Genomic DNA, 20,459 nt, shown 5'->3' with positions numbered 1-20,459 from the left:
TCAAGTGTGTGTGACCCAGCTATCGTGCATCAGGCAGTGAAGAGCTGAAGATACATGCTTCCTAAAACCAATTAGGTCTTTGTCTTTACAGAACATGTATTTAGGAAGAGTGCCAGTCACAAATGCTTATAGATGTAGCTATTTTAGGCACCGGTTTATATTTGAAAGAATTGAAATAATCAGAGATACTCTACTATCCCTTTATAAGACCCTTTAACAGAGGCCAGAGTAATGTAGGGGCTAGCTATTGGTTATAGGGGGATACTTCAGTTAGAGAACAGAGCTTACGTAGGTAGAGCCATAGATGCGTTATGGTTTGCTTAGAAAATAGAGGATCAGATTATCCAGCACACATTCTTCACTGTATCATCTGTGTATATATACATATATATATATGTATGCATATATACATATACATATATATGTATATATATGTATATCTCCATATAAAGACATTAATATGTACTTTCTATTTGATTAATAGCTTTAGCTGTGGGAGGGGCAGTGCAGGGTGTCTACCTCATGAGGAAAAGTAAATTCAGATTTGCAAAATATTACTGTTGTTTTAATGTCAAATCAGTCTAAGGCTGCAAGAGTTTCTTTTTGTTTGTTTTTCTTAACCAGCTCTTATTAAGATTATTTATGTTATGAACTTTCTCTTTAAATAAATCCTCTTATATATTAATCACCTACAGCTTTCTAGGAGCTGGCTATTTATATATGCATCCATGTCTATACTTAAGTGGCATATAAGCATGCTCTCCCTCTCAAGGAGATATAAATGAATGGGTACATTGTGTTTTCTGAATATTTAAGGAACACCACTGGGAAGCAGAACTTATATAAGCTACCACATAGGACACAAAATATATTACTCTTTTTAACAAGGATGATCTAGTTTAGAATCCAATGAGGCCAATGTTTCTTGGTAAAGGAGAGACATGGAGGTTTATATATTTGATCCTTCCCCCACCACCCTTTCATTTTTAACATATCTTGTAATAAATTCTCCAGATAATAGTGGTTGGTGCATAGGTTCTAAATGACCATCTGCAATCATTTATGTGACTGTGCAAAACAGGAGAGTTGAACGCATCATCCAGGTGAGCAGGATGATGTGATCAACGACCAGGGTAAAATATAGATCAAAATAACGATGCAAATGGGAATTGGTAAAATACGTAAATAAATGAACAAAGAGAATAGATCAATTTTAGAATTAAGCTAATGGAATCTCTAGTGGAGGCATTTTTTTTTTTAGTTTGTTCTACATCTTCCCCATCAGTGACATAATTCTGTTTTGCCAATTTTATGCTCATGCAAATTTTATGTATTTCATGATGATGACCTACCCTCTCCACTTACTGCCTTGACAGTAGAAAAACCAAACAGCAACAACTCCAGAGAAGTGTATATTGATGAGCTGACTTTACATACTTTATGATGAGCATGGCTATTCTCATGTGAGTTCTTATGTGGTGTTTTTTTTTTATTTTAAAATTTTTTTATTAATTTATTCAGATTACAACTAAATTGTTATCACATCACTTGTATCCTCCCATTCCTTCCTCCCTCCTGCTTTCACCCTATTCCCCTCCTCTAGGACTATGAATGAAGGGGACCTTTTCCCCCACTATATGGTCATAGGCTATCAATTCTCATCATGGTAGCCTGCTTATTCTTTCTTTGCATGCCACCAGGCCTCCCCACAAAGGAGAGGTAGTTAAATATGGAGCACCAGAGTTTATGTCAAAGTCAGTCCCTGCTCTTCACATAACTGTACAGAATGTCCTGTCTATTGGGTAGATCAGAGTAGGGGTTTGATGTTTACTATTGTATTGTTCTTGGTTAGTGCAATAGTTGGAACAGACCCACCTTGGCCCATATCCACTCATCACGATGTTCTTCTTGTAAGTTGCTCAGACCCTCTGTGTCCTTCTATTTCCCCTTCTCCTTTATTTCTCTTACCTAGAGTCTCAGTAGGATGTCTTCTCTTCTATCCCAGTCTCCTAGTAAGTGAAGACTTTCATGGGAGGTGCCTTTTGGACTAGTACCCAATTATAAGTGAGTATATACCATGTGAGTCTTTCTGCTTCTAGGTTAACTCATTATGATCATTTCTAGTTGTATCCAGTTGTCCACAAGTTTTGGGATTTTCTTGTTTTTAATAGCTGAGTAGTAATCCATAGTGTTAAAGTACCACAGTTTCTTTATCTATTTTTTAACTGAGGGACATTTAGGCTGTTTTCAGGTTCTGGCTATTATGAATAAGGCTGCTATGAACATGGTTGAGCATATGTCCTTGTTGTGTGATGGAGCATTTTCTGGGTGTAATCCAAGGAATGGAATAGCTGGGTCTTGAGGAAGCCCTATCCCCACTTTTCTGAGAAAGTGCCAGATAGGTTGTACAAATTTGCATTCCCACTAGCAATGAAGGAGTGTTCCTCTTTCTCCACATCCTCGTCGGCATATGTTGTCAGTTGAATTTTTTATCTTAGCCATTCTAATGGGTGTAAGATGGAATCTCAGAGTTGTTTTGACTTGCATTTCTCTGATGACTAAAGATGTTGTCATTTCTTTGAGTGTTTCTCAACCATTCGATATTCCTCTGTTGAGAATTCTCTGTTTAGTTCTGAGCCCCATTTCTCAATTGGGTTATTTGGTTTGGTAGTGTTTAATTTCTTGAGTTCTTTATGTATTTTGGGTGGCAAGTGCTTTAACTGCTGCACCATCTCCCTAGTTCATAAATATAGTTGATTTCTATTTTTTTCTATTTTTTTAAGTTTTAACATCATTTCATCATTTCTTTCTTCCCTTTCTCCCCTCTAAACCCTCCCATAGAACCTTCCTTGCTCTCTTTCAAATTCATAATCTATCTTTTGATTAACTGTTATTATATGCATGTTTCAAAATATATATTGTATGACATACATAAAATGTATTTATTAAATGACACTTGTTTAAAATGTAAAATGTTAAATATACAAAATAACTTTCATATTTGACAGATAGATCAAGACTGTCCTACCTCTGATGTGAGACAGATTCTTTTTTTTTTTTTTTTTTTTTTTTTTTTTTTTTTTTTTTTTTTTTTGGTTTTTCGAGACAGGGTTTCTCTGTGTAGCCTTGGCTATCCTGGACTTACTTTGTAGACCAGGCTGGCCTCGAACTCACAGCGATCCGCCTGCCTCTGCCTCCCGAGTGCTGGGATTAAAGGCATGCGCCACCACGCCCGGCATCGTGAGACAGATTCTTAATTAGCTTATCATGTGTGAGGCTAAAAAGCCTACGATCACAGGCTACACTAGAGGTGAGACACAGTACAAAACTTTCTGTGTTTGTGTTGCACCTAAACCTTGGCTTCCTTTTTTAAAAAAAACCTTTTTATTGATACTTTGTGAATTTCACATCATGTACCCCAGCCCTTCTCATCTACAAGACCCTCATGTCTGTGTTTTGCCCTTGTAACCTCCTGACACGCACACACACACACAAAAAAAAAAAAAAAAAAAAAAAAAAGAAAGAAAGAAAGAAAAGAAAAAGAAAAAAGAAATACACACACAACCAAGCAAGCAAACAAACAAAACAAAAAGCATAGAAGAAATCTCATCATGGAAGCTGCGGTATATCACAGTGTGCAGCACAGTGTATCCCTTTTCCCGCAGATCTTCATTTGCAAATGTTCATTGCAATGAGTCAATGGTCTGGTTCGATATCTATGGCTTCTATAACACTATCATTATTACATTCTCATCTGTACTCTTCTTGCTTATCCTGTTTTCCCCTGTGTTATGGCGTTCCTGAAGCTTTGGAACAGCAAGATTGGACTTTTCACATGTCCCAACCATTCACAGACAATAAAGATTTTTGGAGGGACCAGTTCAGAACCCCGGATCTGGACCTGGGTGGCAGCTGAGCTGGTCCACCTGCCCGCTCTCCTGTATTCATAACACTAGAGTGAGCTCTCAAGCACTGCTCCAAGTAGGCCACCCATTCACACCCCTGGCAGAATATAGGGTCAGCTCTTATGCTCTTTAGCACTCAGAGCTCTTCCGCACCTCAAGACCCAGCTCAAAGTTAAGGGACCACTTTCCCAAGTGCTGCAGCTTGTGAGGGTCTGGGGCAGCTCTCGTGCTCTCACTGCTCCATAGCTGTCTCACACATACCTTTGCCCTCAGGGCCAGCTCCACTGTATTGCTCAGGTTGGATGCAGGGCCTGCTCTCTCAAGTCCTACAGCCAGTCAAAGGACAGGGCTAGTTTTCCTGCTCTCCTGACCCCAGGGTAATCTCTCCTGGCTACTGCAGGTGATGATGGGGAAGATGGATGGGGTGGGCCAGCCCTCCTGGATGGAAAGGGACAGACATGCGACATCACCACAGCACCTGTACCAGCTCACAGCAGGAGAGTGATGGGGCCAATCTCTCTTGCTCTGTTTTCAGGGCTGGCTCACCTAATATTCCTAGACCTGGGCTAGTAATATTATGCTGCCCAGGCAAGTACACCCTGCTCTGCTATTCTTTTTTTAATTATTCATTTTTTCTTTCTTTTATTTTTTAAATTTGCTCACTATACATCCTGATTGTAGGCCCCTCCCTCACAGACTCCTGATCCCACCCTCCCCCATACATTTTCCTTCTTTCCCCTAGTGCTCAGAAGAAAGGGGAGCCCTCCTCCCTTAATATCACACCTCAGTCTATCAAGTTTCTTTTGGACTGGTTGTATTATTCTCTTCCTCTGCGGCCTGGCAAAGCCACTTTGTCAGGGGAAATGATTAACGCTTGCAGGCCAGAGTCCATGTAAGAGGTAGTCCCTCCTCCCTATATTATGGTACCCACAAGGAGACTGTGCTGCCTATCTACTACATCTGAGCAGATGTATGGTCCTTCTTTGGTCTGTCAGTCTTGGCAGCACCCCCTCCTTTGCCCAGGTTTGTTGGCTCTATTAGTCTCCTTGTGGAGCTCCTGACCCATCCAGGTCCCTCTATTCCCCAGTTCTTCCATAAGACTCCCTGTGCCCCACCCCAGAGATAGGCTGTGTGTCTCAGCATCTGCGTGGATTTCCTGCTGGGTGGAGTCTTTCAGAGGACCTCTATGGTAGGTTCCCTTCCTGCTCCTTCTCTTCAACATCTTCTGTTGTTGTCTATGCTGTTTGTCATTCTGAATGTGAATTAAGTATTCTGCCTAGGGTCCTCTTTTTAGTTTCTTTAGATCTGTGTATTATAGAATGGTTAATCTGTATTCTTCTTATCCTCCTACAAGGAAAGATAGAGATACACATTGTGAATACCCATACTTTTTGAATTTTTGATTATTGATGAACTCAAAGACATGAGCTCATAAATTAATCAATAACTTGATTGATTCTTGTTTGGAATTAAATTTTCATAGATCTTTAACCAAAGAGTATCTGAAACTGATATCAGAATTAGATAAATATATCAAAAAAAAGATTAAGTAAACACCCCAATATTGTCAAATCTAAATAGCTTCAATGAATAAAACCCATGCTTAGTGTCTCATTTTTGCATATATATATGCACATATATGATAGACATATAGCTCTGTGACAACTAAACAAGAGCTTGTATTGCTCCTGCTTGTGTGTGATTCAGAAATAATTAACAACAACATGTATTGTCTTTCAAACATAATGATCTTTGCATAATGTATTTTGAACATAAATATGCTTAGACTTAATGTGAATGCAAAACTCTGTTTCATTGGTCTAATTTCACAATATAGAAAATAGAGTGTTTCATATCATCATAATATTTTCTATTCTACCACTTTCAAATGCAGGTAGATAATTATCTTATTTTTGAATTAATATAGTTCCTTAGAAAGTCCAAAAATTCCATGCTGTTTTCCCTATGACACTTTCTTTGATCTTTCAGATCTGAGAGATGGCTGCTCTGAAACCCCTCAAGTTTATCATAACATATGACATATCTTTTCTAGTAAGAGCAGAACGCTCTTTGGGGTAGCTTTTTCTTTCTTTTAAACACATAATAATTCCTATGTATTTTAAAACCATTTGTCAAATAAATGTCTGAAGAAAGGGCATTCGATTTACTTCATTTTAATACTTATTTTCGAGGTTCATTGTCAACATAATTACTTATTTTGACATCAGTTCAAAGGATTGTATATTCTGATATGCAGAGTTGAGGAAGCACAGATAGAAGCTTTTCCAGTGAAGAGTATTACAATTGGCAGAAGTAATCACTGAAATAAGCATTAACACTGACAAAATAAATTAGAATAGGCAGGTAATTCACAAGATTGCTAACTGTTCCTGTTTGACTTTTACTCTTACTTGGCATTTGCTCTCTCAGTACGCTATTAACATTCATAGTCAGTCTCATCTTGTTCTTAAAGAAAGGAGAAGGTGCTGATTTCTTTATAGTGTGATTTCAAGTAAGAGGAATCAAGTGAAGATAATGTTTACATGTACAATACTGAGAGTTTGTAACTAGAATGTTATTATTTACTAACATCCATTTGACCAATGAATATTTTGGGAATACAGGATGTGGTCTTAAATATACAAGGTGGGATCTAGATCTGTATTTTAAGCTTTAAACCCAAGTTTAAACTAAACAGACTTTCAGCCAAGCTTTATATAAAATGAATTAATATGTTATGGAAAATATGAACACTCATTTTAGGAATGGAAATAGAGAGAATAACAACTCCCATGGTGTGGGAAAGGGAATATTAGTGTTCAGAATGACATAGGTGAATCATATCACCCACTAACAATGTAAACAACACTGAAATGAAATGCCAGAGCCCAAGCAAAATAAAACAACTTAAAAGCAATGACTTATAGATGATCTTAACAATTAAAAGTGAGAACATTGGTATTCTAAAAGTTTCAGAGCCACTGTGGGAACAGAACCCAGTAACAACATAACAATAAAAGTTTTCTTGAAAATGATAGTCAATTTGGGGTTATATATGAGGCAAAAATTATTTAAGAGTGAATTCAATTGGGAAAATTGTGTATAGACTGATGAACATTAAGTTGAGGTCCTTATTCTGGGAGAGAAAGAGAACAATTTTAGCAGAAAATCAACTTTAGCAAAGGAAGGAAGTTGTCCTCTCCATCTGAAAAAGATGTGTGTGCTGAAGATATTCCCACAAATATATGAGTAACACTATGTATTTATGGTCTTTAAAATTATCACATGTTGATAAGAAATACTATTATGTTCTTGGTAGGTATAGACTAGAAATTTTACATAATACATTAACATGGAGAATAACATCGAGATTAGAAGTGTTTTTTAAATATTTTCTAATTCATGTTTGTTCAGGAGAAATATTAGACATGGATCAAATAAACATGTATTTATTTTAAAAATTGTAGGGAAAAATTTAAACATAAATAAAAACAAATATGAATTTTTTACACTAAAAAGAGGAAAATAAAAATAAAGAAGATTATTTATTCAACAATTGGGTAAATAAGTGACTAAAATGTATGGATATCAACTACAGGTGAAAGGCTTTATTTTAAGAGCTGAGGCATAAAAACAAAGAAAGGAAAAAATCTGTTTTAATTCCTTCTGATATATTTCTTTTGAGAAAAAAAAGATGAGGCAAATGGAACAAAATGTAAATATTTGTTAAATTTCTAACTATAGAGGTCTTGTTGATTGTAATTGTGATATAGATGTATAAGTAACAAGAATCTAATCATAGCAACAAGTTAGAAAATATATATATATATGCCAAACAAGTTTGGCATTTTATACCTTTTACTTAATATGTAATTTAAATTATACTATTTCTTATGATCTACTTACACAGTTTTAAAAATATGGTCAATATAGCAATATACCCTACCTTCTGGGTATATTTCAAAAATTTCAAAGTGTGTTCCATCGATCCTGGAAAAAATAAGTATGTGATCTACACTAACCAGATGAAGGGAAAAAGGACCACAAGATGATACTGAAGGAGAAGAAAGGTTTTTAAACGAGAAAGATTTTATCACCTGAATTATAGGGGGCTTAGGGAAATGACTTATTGGTCAATACAGCTGCTGCCTAAGCATGAGTGCTAGAATTCAGATTGCCGGGTTGTACATAAATGCCAGGAGGGTACGGCAGCCCTGATAAGTTTCTAGTACTTAGAAAATAAAGATGAGGCATCCCTGTAGCAAGATGACTATACAGACTCGGCAAATTTGAGAACTAAGGATTTAATTCAGAGATCCTAAATCAATGAGTTGAATGGATAACAATCAGAAGATTCCCTCCCTCCTTCCCTCCCTCTCTTTATCTGTGTGTGTGTGTGTGTGTGTGTGTGTGTGTGTGTATGTGTGTGTGTTTACACAGACACAGATATAAACCCACAATATTTACGTAACAGAAAAAGCCTATATATATATATATATATATATATATATATATATATATATATATACAATAACATACAAATACACACACACACACACACACACACACACACACACACACATACACACACACACACAGCATATGAATACTGGTTCCTGGCTCCCATTTTGTAATGTTAGGAGGTAATTGCAAAACTATCATTGACCGCTAGCTAGAAAGGTGAGAAGGATGTGTATTCATGGAAGAGGGAAAAGACAATCAAATCAAGAAAATGCCTACAATATATTGTCTAATTAAGGAGACAAAGAAAAAATCACACACTCATTTTTAGAAACAGTAGACTTTTTAAATTGCAAGACATAAAAAATGAAATCTTTTGTGTAGCCAGGACATAGAGGAAAAGAAAGAAGTGTCTATAGATAAATGGAAGGTTGTACCTATGTGTTGGGGCATGCATATACACGTGAGTTCATGGTCTGTGTGTGTGTTGTGTGTTTGTTCTTGTAATGAAAGGGATTTGAGCATTTTCTAAAAGAATAAGCTGGTAGCAAAGTAGTCAAGGAGAGTACAAAAATAATGATGTAACACTGACAGACGAAGGCACTAGCAAAGACAAGAGAGGTTAAATCAAGAACGTAGACCTAGTCCAGTGCAAGAGAAAATTTGTTGCTTTGACATTTGAAGAAGGAAATTGAATTCTCAGTACTGACTGTGATAAGAGTCTGCATGTGGGGACAGGACATTGAAGTTTATGCCTCTCAGCTTAAAATTTGTCTGTGGAAAATATGAAACAGTGTTCTCCCTTAAAGGGAAAAAAGTGTATAGGCTTTGATATCCACATATCATTGTCTGCCTTTTCTTTATCAAGAGTCTAGACAGAGGAATTGGAGAGTTATGTTAAACCTTTCTTCTAATGGAAACCCTGGTTTTCAGCACAGTGTGTTTTTCTGGCTTTCTGTGTATGGGCAACCTTTCCTTGGGGCTCCAAACTAGCACGTTTCAGATTTCAGAGAGCCATGACAAGTCAACAGAGGAAGAAAATGTGTAGTAGTTACTCGGCAAGGCTTTTGGGAAATAAACCAATATTTCTGCTTTATAAAAATATGCACATATATATTGTAGTCCCAATTGGACACATTTCTTCCAATACAAAGATGTAAAATTATTAAAACACTGGTAGAACTTCAAGCAGTCATGCCTAGTACTAGAACTCTGTATGCCCCTTCAAGAGAATCACACTTTATCTAACACATGGAGAGCAGTATCATCTGATTTTGAGTGGCATGGGCTAAGGTTGGACTTCTCCTGTGATTTATTAAATGCCCTTTGGTGATATTTCTCTGTAACCCCATGCTCCTGTTCTGAATAGAGGTGTCAAGTTGACTGGTATTTTATGAACACAGGTCATAAGATACTTTTGAAGTTGTGGACATCCTCCATGGATTGTTTTATTGTATTTCAGATATCTTAGGTAGCTGAAAAAACAGAGTAAAAGTTCTAACATGAGGACTCCATATCTGTACCTTAATCTCTTTACATTATTATTTTTATTGTTCTATGCTTTGTGTCATGTAAACCATGCCTCACGTTTGACTACCTCTTATTCATCAGATGTTACTCCAGTTAATCCTTGCAGTAGGCAATGAAATGGACCTTTTGGCATGAAATGCTGAGTATGAGGATGCATCTAGATTTAGTTAATTATCTCAAGATCAGCTGTATTCAAATGATGTCTGAATTGAACCCCTCTGGTTTGAGGAGGCTATTAAATCATTTGTTATGTCTATTTTTTTGGATAGAGAAGGAAATGCTGAATTCCTTCAATATTCAAATATCAGCTTTGTCATCCAGTACAGCTACATGGGTGAAATTATAAATCTACTTCACACCGGACCAATGTTACTATACTCAAATTAGTCCCTAGGGTGAGAATCATACTTATGAAGACAGTAAATCTCATGGATAAAGATGTGCCTCACCCTTTACCAGAATCAGGAGCACAAGATCAATGGTGCCTAAACCCCATAAAATAATGGGAGATGACCTCCAGGTACATCCCTTACTGAGGAGATATTGGCATTTAATAGCTGCTAAGGAGAAAGAGTCACTGTGGTCCTGGTAGGTTTTCCTTATTCTAGGTGACCCCAAACCTCATATGAGAAACACAAACTAGACATTCATTTTCCTAAACTAATGTGATTTATAATTGTATTCAAAATATTTATTGTTATACTCACAAATAAGTGTGACTCATAATCCTCCTCCATGAAGCTTCCTTTTACAAAAGCTGTAGACTCTTACAGGTATGCACAACTAGCCATAATTCAGGAATAAGTGACTATTGAAGGCTACCTAACCATAACTGATATATCTGCAATACAGCTCCTATAACTAAGGCTCAGAGAAAAACCAGGGAGAGAGAGAGAGAGAGAGAGAGAGAGAGAGAGAGAGAGAGAGAGAGAGAGAGAGAGAGAGCAGAAAGAATATAAAAGAAGTTCAGTGCATCTACTACTATATAGTGTCACCTGGACACAAAAAGCAATATGAGGCCATTAAATATCAATATTAAGATTCACTATAAAGAACAGTAAAATGATGGAGGAAATTCTATTAGGTAATGCCCATAGTTAAGTATCCACAGGTAGTCGATGGCTGCTAGGAGAGGTAGATTCAGTTTTCTCTAAGGATTATTTTATTCACAGATTGTCCATTCCCAAGTGGTCATCCATGGACACATGTCCATATGAGCAATGCTTAATGAATTTAATAAGTTATACATATGTGGTGTGTGCTTGTGTGTACCAACAATAATTAAATAAGACCTTAAAAATTTAGAAAAGTACATGGGTGTGGAAGATATTGAAGGAGGAAGGGATAAGAGTGATGTAATGGAAGTACTGATGTACAAAGTTCTTAAAATTTTTAAAGAAAGATTAAAATTAATAAAATTAGGAGGATACATTATTATGGAATGCAAGAGTTGGAAGTGGAAATAAAAATTATCTATATGATCATATGTCATAGTATACATATATGAAATCTGAAAAAGACTCAGTGGCAAAATGTCTTAATTAATAGACCCTAATTAAGAGAAACTTCACTTCTCATGAGCAGAGAAATGGTGGTGACATTTACTTCCGCCAAATATCTCTAACAAAGCCAAAGCTTTACCAGTAGAAACAAGAGATGATTCTCTCTCAACATTGCACATGCATTTTCTATAAATAAATAAATCCTTCCAACTGTATTAATTTAACACATTTAGCTGTTTTGAGTCTGCTTCCATGTTATGATCTTGAGTGATCAGCACATTGACTCATGGAGGATACACACACCAGTATCAATAAGAAAGCACTGTATTAGAAGTATTCAGTGTGCCACATACATAGTATAAGTCTCCCACTGTACTTGGAGGAGGCATACAGAGTCCTAGCTATGTCATATTTGGACTTCAGGAGGCTTGTAGAAGTTACTTTGAAAAATTACAGTTCCTCTGGCATGATTTATAGAGGTAACCTACTAGGTATATGTCTATAGTAGTCTAAACTTTAAATCCTCTTCTATGAACATGTGCAGGTGGTAGCATATACTCACTTTCCATGACATGGTCAAAATAGTGCCAAACGGTACCATTTTGTGAAATGTACAATTGTTGAACAGGCACTATTTTATGTATTCATGTATAAATGAATACATAGAGAATTAGAATCAGTATTAGTGTAAAATTTTTCCTCCTACAGTCCCCTGTAGTGTTTCTCTTTTCTAAATCATGCAAACAGATGCATACAAACAAAGTAAGGGTGGGTCTGCTTCTTTAGCAAAATCTAACTCTCTTATGATTTTCCAGTCTCTGATCTGAAAACCAGGATAATTTCATCATCAAATATAGCACACCTTATCAACAATGAAGTTGTAGCCTATAGGATAATGTCTCTCTGTGATTCTTGTACAAGCCATAAATTTGTTTGTTTTAGTGTTCTTTGAGGAAGGGAAAAATCTCTTTTATGGTACTAAAATGATCCCCTTGTATTAAATCCTGAATTGTAACAACAGTTAGCAGTTTCAAATGCCTGCATGTGTGGATGCTATGATAAACACTTGACATAGATTATTTCATTTAATCCTCACAGAAACCAAATGAAGTGTTTACTGTCATTATCTCTATTTGATGAAGAGGATACTGAGGCTCAAAGAGAATTAATAACTCATCCAAGATCATCTAATGCCGAATAATCAAGAGTGTTTACTATGCGTGTACAAAGACCAGCCTGGACCAGCATATTTTTGAGAGGATAACCCACAGGGAAGAAGCAGCAGGTGAGCAGTTTTCTCAGTATTAATTGAACTGGACACCTAAACATAATGCCAAGAGGAGACCAAGAACTAAGCCATGGGCTTAACTCATTGAGAGGATCACTAGCCTTCTGAAAGATCAGGGGTTGAGTTCCAAATTTTGGAGTTGCATTTATGGTATATAGACAAATGGATTGTCTTAACATTTATAACTAATTCCTCAATGTGATAAGAACTTCAAGTCCCTATCTGTGTTTTCAGTGGTGTGGTATCAGAGACTGATGGTCTTGAGCTTTTGTCTGTCGCATGAACATTTCAGAATGCCTGACTTAAACACTCATCTTTGTAGACAGTTTCCACAACCAATTTATATTCACTTTGTGGGGCAGGATGTAACTGTCTCTCAGGAAGGCAAGTCCATTGGGGTTTCCAGACCCACAGATAACTTTGCCTTTCACTTAACAAATCACTGATGGAGCTGTTATTGGAGTATTGTGATCTGGAGCTGTCAGTTACACGATATTTGCAATATGTACTTTTTTGTTTGTTTCGAGGCAGGGTTTCTCTGTGTAGCCTTGACTGTCCTGGACTCGCTTTGTAGACCAGGTTGGGTTTGAACTCATAGTGATCTGCCTGCCTATTCCTCCCAAGTGCTGGGATTAAAGGTATGCACCACCACCGTTCAGCTGCAGTATGTACTTGTAATGACTTGGGATATGCTCATGTTAGCAACATCACAGTGGTAAATAGCTTTCCTGATGTGTGCTTTCGTTGTTTGTTCTCAGTTGGCCATTTTCAGGGCACATGGACCATTCTCTCATCTTTAACCTTTTATTGCTCTCCTCTACTATTCTATGCTCCAACAGAATTTAATATTTAACTTGGTTGTAGGAATTCTCAGTCAATGTGTTGTTGACTGGTAGATTAATGAGTTTTTTCTCTGGATTGACAATCAGAAGTATGGAGAAGGAAACTAGGGTGACCCAGAAGAAATGAGCTGATATTCACAATTTGTGACTTCTCTTGTATATGTCAGCATGTTTGAGAACTTATCTCTGTGCCAGGTGGATTCCAATGCTGTTGGTATGGTTTGTTATTTTGAACTCTACTTGTAAATACCGTAAATATAATTTGATTCTTTCTAAACCTCCCAATTGAAATGAATATATTCATATACTTTATAAATATAAAATGTCTTGAACTAACAGAAGTTATTTATAGTTTAGCAGTAGGACTATCTTTGCAAGGCAAAGAGAGTCATGTGTCATAAACATGATATATTTTTTTACATCCCTGGGCAGAATAAGCCTGTTACTCAAAGAATAGCTGTTATTTCAAAGGCAGCTGTAGTCGTAAAACATGGTATGATTCTTCTAGTCTGAAACTCATTAGATTCTTTTAATTTTCTTAAGATAGCAAGATGATTACTATAGTTATTATGGTATACTGTTTATGTTTTAAATGAGATAAATACAAATTGGCAAAAATAATTATCTTTTGTGTTACCTCACCAAATCTTATGGTTCTCAGTACAAAAGAGCAGTATTTCCCAAAAGAATATTGTTTATAATTGTGTGATTACCTCTTGTGCTATACACATTCTTAAATGTATAGACAGATGTGTATGTATGTATTATGCAGACTCATAATCATTTGAAAAATATGTTTTTTTATAAAGCATCCACTGTGTTGCCTATATATCTGGAGGGGAGAGAAAGAAAAAGAGAGTGAGTTAACTGGTGAAAAGCAGAGAAATGTTATTTTGTAGACCTACTTTGTAGGCAATAATTCAACTTAAGAGCATGAGCATTTATTTGCTAGGTGGATGACCTTGAAAAATTACTTCATCTTCTGCAATGTTTTCATTGTTGTCAGAAGGACAACAATAACAGCACTGACCTCATAAGTTTATTATCAAAACATTAAAGCTGGGTGGATGAAGAATAAAGAACTCATCTAGATTAAAGAAAGCACTCATCAAATATTATCACAGTTGTTTTTATTTCATAATGTATAAAGTATCCTATTACTCAGAAAATGTATGCCAGTCAGAAATGATATCAACCTTGATTTGGGTTTCAATATTTGATGACTCTAAAGAACTCACCTAATGGATATCTAGGTCGAATCTGACTATGTATTTAGGGTCCTCTAAGGTGCCTTTTCTGTATTATTGAAACTGGATTACAGATCCCTCCCTCCAATCCTCCTTGATATGGCTGCAATTTCTGAATACATCTTGATTCTTTCATGATGTTTTAAAAATCTCAGACAACCCAGTGCTTGGCAAGAGGAGCTGATAGAGAGCATCATCAACCTGCCCTTCTGAGAACCTAGATAGCTTGGTATCTGCATGCATGCTGAACAGAATTAGGCAAACAACTCTGATCACTCCCAATTTAAAAAAAACCTGTTTTTACTTGGCAAGCACAGGGTTAACCACAGAGTGTTAGCTTTCTTCTCTGGGGAAAAAGAACCATGGTAAATAGGTAGGAATTTCTTTAGGCTATCCCAGGTTCCAAAGGCCTAACTAAGCATAGCTAACTTTTATGTAGAAGCACATATATACATCGGACTGTATTTCAAGACAGCACAGCAACTGATGGAATATCATTTGAAAGCTGCCTTTCTATTTTGGCTTCTGCCCACTTACTCTGATGTGCTTTCTTTCTTGCTGGCCCTTTTCCATTTGACTTTCTTCCTGATGACCCATTCCTTGACTTTCTTTAGATAATCTGAAAATACTAACTGTGCAAATGCCAAAGGTGAAAGGGCTCTTCTTCCTTACTGAACTGCATGGAGCCAAACTCTTTTCTCATTCCCAGTGGGGAGCTTTGCAATCTTTTAGGAAATATTTAATATATGTTCATTAAGTTCATATAGGAATGAAAGTGAACTATTCTACTTACTTAATAACTTAATCAGCTACTTGAGTTTCAAAATAAAAACAGAACTAGAATACTGAACCAAATTTATTAAGCACACTTTTAAAATTTGAGAGTGCTTTTGGCCCTTATAAAATGGTTAAAAAAAATACAGAAGATTTATTGTTGTACTTAAACCTTTAAAATCCAACATCTTCTCAGGTTAAAAAAAATTAAAAGATTATCCATAAAAGATAATGAAATGTAAACTTAATTTAAGTAACATATTTAATAAAGCCAATTTGTATATAACCTGGAAGTTAATATATCTCAAATTAATATTATTTGACTCTATATTAAGTCAGATCATTGTCAGACTCAAAAGACACAACAGGCAAGATTATGCTGTGCAGAGGCTAAATTTTTTAATGTCAAAATTGCAGGCTCTTTCTTGTTTAGAGCATCCTGGTAAGCCAAGAGGAGCTAGGATGTTAAAGTTTGCTCCTGTTCTCCATGAGTAAGGATAACTAAGCAACAGAAAACTTATTGCATTTAGTGCACTCTTAAAGTAAATGAATATCATGTTAAAAACTTCAGTGTATTAATTCTTCAGTGGATGTTTACTAAATACTTGCCAGCTCTTCTGTATTAGATACAAGTTGAGTAATAAGTGAATTAAAGTTTGTTTTCTGTTCTTGTAGAAGCCATACCCTATTAGGGAAGGGAGTCATCCCTAATGCACATCCTATGTTGTTTGTTAGACCTATGGAAGCAGGGTGGGCCCAAGTTTACATGGAAGGAGACACAGAGTAAGAATCTATATCATCAAAGAAAAAAAATAGTTTACTAAATTTTTTATATTAAATGAACTTAACCAGGAACATAATGTATTTTAATATTATTTTCAGATGAGTTACCTACTATCTTACCCTATGCATGTGACAAATATTTATTTACTCTGTTTCTCTTTATAGTCATTAGAATGATTCTAGGTTACAAGGAAACAACAAAGAAAGTTCTATGCATGTTCATATAGTGCATGTGATTAATTAAATTCTTTGTCACATGTGACAAAATGAACCACCTTGCTTTTCAAACTTTAATGTATTTTCTCAAGCTAATATTATAAAAAATGCACAGCTTTCTTTTAGGCCAAACTTGAGTAGTAAATATACATATCTTTGTTTATATATTTAGTTATTTTACTTTATTTCATTGTTATTAAATTTTATTCACATTACATCCATACTGTAATCCCCTTGCTCTTATCTTCCTGTTCCCCCTAGACCTCTGAGGGTGGGGTCCTCCTCCCCCATCATCTGACCACAGTCCAACAGGTCTCACCTGGACAGTCTGCGTTCCCCTTCCTTTGTGTTCCCACAGGACGTCTCCGCTGAGGAGGAGTAATCAAATCCCGAGCACCAGAGATCTTTTCAGAGACAGTCCTCTGCTCTGCCCCCCAACCCCTACACCTGAACAGGGAGGGAGTCCATGTCCTCTGTTTGCACTGTCCTTGGTTGGTATATCAGTCCATGCAGGCCCCCTGGGTCCAGATCCATCAGCCTTGATAGTCTTCTTGTGGAATTGGTGAACTGCCCTTAATCCCAGCACTCAGGAGGCAGAGACAGGCTGATCTCTGTCAGTTCCAGGCCAGCCTGGTCTACAAAGTAAGTCCAGGACAGCCAAGACTACAAGAGAAATGCTGTCTTGAAAAAAAAAAATAATAATTTTTGTTTGACTTTGGACAAATAGCTTAAATTTCATTACTCTTTGTCTGGTTCTTCCTTTTAAATTGAGGTGGACAGGAACTTTTAATTTTCTTTGAGATTTTAATATAATTACATCATTTCCCATTTCCCTTTGTCCTTTACTGTTTTTAAAATCTATTGGTGCTTTTCCTTTAATTGATATATATGCATGCATGTGTGTATGTATTCACATTTATAAATATAGTAAATGCAACTTTTTAAAGTATACAGACAATGATAGTGACATCAAAGTTATGCTTCAGTAATTAGATAATAATTAATACTTATTGATTCCCATATTTTTGAACATAAGGCTAAGATAAGCTGCTAAACTCTGACATGATAACTGTAGTGTTCTAAATATGTTATTTAGCCTCTTTAATGACTTTCTAACAAGAAGCAAGCAATGCTTACAGAGTGGGAGGTGGAGTTTTATATTACATTCATCATGTGGCTCTAATCCCATTCCTAACTAACAGTTCACATAATTAACTTTATGTTAACTACCTACTAGTCTGTGCTCAGAAACTATGACCGTAGTATAGAAATGCTGCAGGAATAAATGAGCAGATAGAACGTATGATATGATATTTAATGCCCTTGTCAATCTGTAAGAACTTTAGTCAGGTATATAAAAAGGAGGATAAGGCTGTACCTCCTGTGCCTCCTTTCTTCTTTAGATAGCTAAATGCGTCATCTAAATTATGTCCTGGTTAGACAGACGCCATATTCGTGCTGCACAACATGAATGCTATGACTTCCTGAAGGAATACTGTGGAAGCACGCACTTCCCCCACAATTGTCTATGTGTTTTGCTTTCCATATTATATTGATGTGGGGCATTGACTTGAAGGACTTGGATTTATTTTTGAACTCCTGTCAGCACTCCATAATTAACATTGCCCAGAAGAGAAATGCTATTTTGCCTCCTGCATCATCAACAAAACTGTCAGCAAATAAGAAAGTCCTCTTTGCCATTACTGCTGCTAATGTACTAAGCAGAAAAGAACAGCTGGATGGTTCCACACTGGGCTGTTAGGAGGAATGGCATTGGGTGCGATACATTGGAGCTTCCACCCACCTAATTTTTTGCTTTAAGAATGTGTCTTGAAATGACACTTTAATTCCAATCTATTTTTGAGTTTAGGATCTGATATATTTGCTGACCTCAACAGTGTTTATCTCAATGTCATTTTATATTCTTGACATAAAAATGAGTAGTTAATGCTGATTTACTAGGGGTTATTTTACTTATCTACATTTACTATGTTTTCTTTAAAATTTTGGTGTTCTGTATTCCATGTAATTATTCATAGCGTTCTGTCCTACAATTTTGTTGAAATTTATAATAGCTACAGGTAATTAATGCTTTTTGAAATTAAAGATAGTAATAACTAAGTCTTGATTTAGCAAATGAGCAGTACTAAAGCACAGCTCTTTAACAGTGAAGATCTCCTGTAGTCAATTTCTGCAGTATAAATAATATTATGTAATTTTGTTACACAAAGTGATGTTGTTTTAAGTTTTAAGTGCATGCATAGTGGTATATTGAGATGATACAGGCAATTTGAAATCATTGTGACATTTGTGATGCCTAAAGTATTTTTCATACAGCCCAGAGATTTTACTATTAAGTATGTACAACTCTTTCAAACTGAGAATACAGACCCATAGAATAATTTTTACAATAATCTTTACTGCTATTCACAGTACCACAGAGGTGAAAAAAACTCAAATGTCCACTTACTAATGGATAAACAAAATGGTAAATATTCATACAAATGAAATAACTCAGAAATTAAAAATAGATTAAAATCCTTATGTATGCTGTAACATAGATTGACTATTTAACCATTGTCCTTTGTGAAGGTAGTCACAAAATATAATGTAGTTTATTTAGGAGCATTATAATGAAATCAAGTAAAATTTATATTAAGTGGTAAAAATAAGAAATTCCATAGAAAGAAAAGTTGGATTTATGACAGATGATCTCAACAGAACTAAGCTAACTGGACTCACAAGATGTTTTCAAAGGGTAAAAGTGCTTTTTGCTGAGCCTGACTCCCTGAATTCAACTCCTGGGACCCATGTGGTGGAAGAAAAGAAGCACATCCTACAAGTTGTCTTTTACCTCTACCTGTGCACTGTGGTAAAGAGGCATCACCAGCCCTCCTCACAAACAAATGATTGTGATTAAAATAAAACAAAACAAATCCAAGGAAACTATCCATGTGACTGGCAAAAAAGGAGTAATAAGAAGCATGGAGTGTGCGGTTGACTTAGTTTTTAGTATCACACTAAAATGACATCTGTACTGAGAGAGAGAGAGAGAGAGAGAGAGAGAGAGAGAGAGAGAGAGAGAGAGAGAGACAGAGAGAGAGACAGAGACAGAGACAGAGACAGAGACAGACACAGAGACACAGAGACAGAGAGACAGAGTCAGAGACAGAGAGACAGAGAGAGGGAGGGAGAGAGAGAGAGAGAGAGAGAGAGAGAGAGAGAGAGAGAGAGAGAAAGAGAGAGAGAGAGTTCATTAGTTCATGGTTCCAGGTCTTTGAGAAAGGGGAATGGAAACGATAAAGTGCTCTAAAATCAATGATTGATGATCATAATACAGGTCTCTAATGACATTAAAACTGCTAAATTATGCCCTTGGGCAAGATGGTATTTCATTGTCAGCTTATATCTCAGTAAAGTTATTATATATACACTTAAATAGCAATAGAAAGTGAGGACAAAGAGTAAACATAGAAGGAAATTATGGATAAAATTCCTCATCTTACACACACCTGATCAATATTTATATAGTGATACCTTCAGAGTATCTTTCAAATTAGTAAACTGTAATATAGTTACATCTTTTTAAGTGCAGGTAGATGTTCATTCCTCAGTGTTCTAAGATTGACTGTTAAGTGTTGTTAATAAGAAACAAGAAGAGGTTCTTGTGGTCACTGATACATGCATGCCTCATCCTTTGAGACCTGTATGTGTTCAGGAATTAAGTATTGATGGGGGCACTGGAGACACTAGAGATTTTTTTGTGTGTATTTGTTTGTTTTGTTTTTGTCTTATGTGGATTACTATTGTTGTTACCTCTTTGCAAGAATAAACCACAGGCAAGGTAAATAGATAGATAGGATAGATAGATAGATAGATAGATAGATAGATAGATAGATAGATACATAGAT

The 20,459-nt window shown here is 36.0% G+C and overlaps 1 protein-coding gene across 6 annotated transcripts in view; it reads left to right on the top strand.

The window, feature by feature from the left end:
* LRRC4C (leucine rich repeat containing 4C) overlaps positions 1 to 20,459 on the top strand; it is a 1,246,033-nt gene that overhangs the window by 215,825 nt on the left and 1,009,749 nt on the right. For all 6 annotated transcript variants that reach the window (XM_084776632.1, XM_084776630.1, XM_084776628.1 and 3 more), the window contains exon 2: positions 12,497 to 12,683. The gene's annotated coding sequence lies outside the window, so the exon portion shown is untranslated. The remainder of the gene's footprint in view (positions 1 to 12,496; positions 12,684 to 20,459) is intronic.

The sequence above is a fragment of the Acomys minous genome (genome assembly GCF_964271855.1).
Source record: "Acomys minous genome assembly, chromosome: 3".
Taxonomy (NCBI): domain Eukaryota; kingdom Metazoa; phylum Chordata; class Mammalia; order Rodentia; family Muridae; genus Acomys; species Acomys minous.
This window is presented reverse-complemented; position numbering and strand designations above follow the sequence as displayed.